This window comes from Sinocyclocheilus grahami, unplaced genomic scaffold (assembly GCF_001515645.1).
Source record: "Sinocyclocheilus grahami isolate Dianchi unplaced genomic scaffold, SAMN03320097.WGS_v1.1 scaffold592.1, whole genome shotgun sequence".
Classification (NCBI taxonomy): Eukaryota; Metazoa; Chordata; class Actinopteri; order Cypriniformes; family Cyprinidae; genus Sinocyclocheilus; species Sinocyclocheilus grahami.
The window spans coordinates 812,608-816,329 of record NW_015505771.1 but is presented as its reverse complement, the minus strand read 5'-3'; positions in this window follow the sequence as shown (position 1 = coordinate 816,329).

Sequence of the window (3,722 nt, the reverse complement as noted above, 5' to 3'; positions counted from 1 at the left end):
AAACTTGAATAAATAGTAAATAAACATTTTCTAACAAAAAGTGCAAAGTAACAAGCAGAAAAAAAGAAAAAAAATGCACAAAGAACTTGTATGCAGATTTTTCCATCTACAGATTTTTCCCTGACCTTCTTTTCTCTGTAATTTAAGGGTGCACACTATTGCTGGAAAACACAATCACTACTTAGCAGTCAGATGTCTGTATGCACAAAGGGACAGAGATCCCTAAAAAAGACCATATCTGCAGATGAAACTTTGTTTGTAGAAGCATTTTTAAAATTTGAAATAGCACCTCATGACTACACCACGTTATGTACGAGAAGCTGCAAAAGACACAGGTGGTGGCATTAATTTTTAGGTAAATATAATGGGCAATATATTGTCACCAAAAATTATTGAGGTCATGTACATACAGTGGGGCAAAAAAGTATTTAGTCAGCCACCAATTGTGCAAGTTCTCCCACTTAAAAAGATGAGAGAGGCCTGTAATTTTCATCATAGGTATACCTCAACTATGAGAGACAAAATGAGAAGAAAAAAAATCCAGAAAATCACATTGTAGGATTTTTAAAGAATTAATTGGTAAATTCCTTGGTAAAATAAGTATTTGGTCACCTACAAACAAGCAAGATTTCTGGCTCTCACAGACCTGTAACTTCTTCTTTAAGAGGCTCCTCTGTCCTCCACTCGTTACCTGTATTAATGGCATCTGTTTGAATTCGTTAATTCATCATTTAATGGCATCTGACTTACTTTTTTCTGGGGAACACAAAAGAAGATATTTTGAAAAATGTTGACAGCCAAACAGTTTTGGTTCCCATTGACTTCCATTGTATTTTTGTTCAGGTGCTAACTTATTTTAAAGGTGACATATCATGAAAATCTGACTTTTCCAGGTTTTAAGTGCAATAATCAGGTCCCCGGTGCATCTACCAATCAAGGAAACGTGGAAAAGATTAACTCAGTAACTTTGTTTTGATAAGCTTTTTTCTGCAAGTGTCTGAAAAAAACGAGCGCGTCTGATTTCGAGGAGACAACAGAATAGTGGATTTATTGATTTATTTACTGTATATTGCTGCTGCCACACAGATCTAAAATAAACATGTGATTTATTTCCCAGCTGTTTACCTTCACAGACATAACCGACTGTTTTTGTAACTCGTGTGTTTTTAACGTAAACTTGTGTGAAAAATAACTTAGTTTAGTACTCGCATGCTGTGACAGCCGCTTTCTGTCCGTGTGCTTCGGATGTGTGCACTCAGAAAACAGTATATCAGAAGTTTAAACTCATATGGCTTAAAACGCATGATTTCAGCGAGATAAACATGATAATCAGAACCAAAAGAGATGTTTTTTAGCAGGTACGAGCTCTATTCTGGAAAAGGGGGCGGGGAGCAGCAGCTCATTTGCATTTAAAGAGACATGCTCTAATACAGCATCCACTCAAAATAGGCATTTTCAAAATGATATAATAAATGATCTGTGGGGTATTTTGAGCTAAAATTTCACAGTTACATTCTGGGGACCAGGATTTTTGCATAGACCATCCCTTTAAATGCAATGTCTCAAATTATTCAGGACTGCATGAGGGAGACCTCTATTAGTGTAAGGATACTAATATATTCTTTCCATTTATGTTTCTTTGTCTTTGTAAAATCAGATTAGCACCACTTGAAATCCCTTAAAGCAACAGAATCAGTGTGAAGGAAAGTAACAAACTTAGTTTAAACCCGGGGCAAGAAGTCTTGCAGTTTCTCACGGCTCTGCTGCTGTTTGGAGCTCTGTGTGCTTGCCAGCTACAGCAAACATTGATTGGCTGATTAAGCACAAATTGATTAGCAGGCTCTCATTAGCATGCCATTAGCAATGACCTATACCTAGCAAGACACATCGCACCCTGACTCAAATGGATTAACAAGCACAGCAATCCCAACCACGGACAGAAAATCTGTGAACACTTCTCTAAAATCCAGAAATCGATGGAATTCACATTATTAACCCCCGACGGACATAAAACAGCGCTCTAATGCCGCATCATGGGTGCAAAGACCCATTTTAATATTTGCATTTATTTACATTAACAATAAGCTGGTCAACCTCTACGTCCTTGAATCCGTCCAAACACACCGCATGACTGCTATTTCAATATTGCAATCCTTTCCATCAACAAACAACGAGACATTTATTTTCAGCAGAAGGACAATAGCAATGTACCGAGAGCATGCTTTGCTTTTGAACAGACAGGCCTCGGGACTTTATATTTGAATAGATCTAATAAAACAAATATTCAGAAGAACAACAAGACAAGGCTGATATTTTCATTCGCTGGGAAATGATATGCTCTAATATGCAGATGGATGACAGGTCACGCAGTCGCCAGTTCCTAATGTTATTACCTATGAACATCTTAAAGAGCTCCATCCTCCCAACAGAAACATACACTCTTCAAAATCCCATTAAATAGCCTGCTTTCTGTTCTGTGTTGATGTATTTCCTATTTTCTAATACATCGACACATCTGTTGATGTACACATCTATACATCTGTTTTTTAATTAGTTTGTTCTAAAGGCAAAACTTACTTAGCTTGTAAGCTCTCCAAAGCGTTGTCATATAATATAACATTTACCTTTATTGATCCAATAAGCCATGCATTTCAGTTAATCTTATTGTTTTTTTTTCCAAACTTGATTTGCCTCATGTAACTGCCTCATGTAGAAAGCATTTGATTGGCCAAATATTTGCAATGCCTCTGAGTGCAGGATGAGTCAGCGATAATTTTGCTTTGAGTATATTTATATTTAATTATACTAATTTTTAGGGCTGGGTTTTGACAAATTTCACGATTCAATTCGATTCTCATTCACAAGATTGTGATTCAATTCGATTCAATATCAGTTATTTTGGATATATATCAGGTAGTACAGTACATGCCAAATTTTATCAAAGAAAACAATCTCTCAACCAATGCTGTAAAATATACATGAGAGTCAGTTGGTACTACATTACTATAATATGGAAGGTTAAAATTGACTGATTTGTTAAAATTACACTTCATGAAGTTTTAAAAATAATAAAGTTACAATTACATAATAATATTTCTACTTTAATTCGTTTTTAATATATAAATAACGGTGGCTGTGTCATAAAAACTTGGAGAGTCAGTTGGTACTACATTACTATAATATGGAAGGTTAAAATTGACTGATTTGTTAAAATTACACTTCATGAAGTTTTAAAAATAATAAAGTTACAATTACATAATATTTCTACTTCAATTCGTTTTTTTTAATATAAACATAACGGTGGCTGTCATAAAAACTTGATGGATTTATTCAAACAGAAATTAAACATAGAAGAACAGTAAAATTTATAATGAATATGTTACATGGTGCATATATTTAGAAAAAGACCCCTCTCACCAGTTTATTTTTCCGGTTGACTAATGAGTTTATGGTCACCGAATATTTTTCTGAGGTAAATGAGACAGGATACAGATCGTAAGGTTGTAATCTTTCTTTTAACTTACCTTCAGATGTTTAGTCATGTTTATTTTGTGCTGAAACTGGTATTAAAGCGGAGGAGATGATCAGGTCACGTGCGCCTCGCGCTGCTGCGTCTGTTGAACTGAGGCTCTTCAGCGATCTGTCACTTCACATTAAACAGCGCCAAAACGGCATTTATTGTTTAAATACTGCAATACAATGGACAGAATTTGAAATCTGAG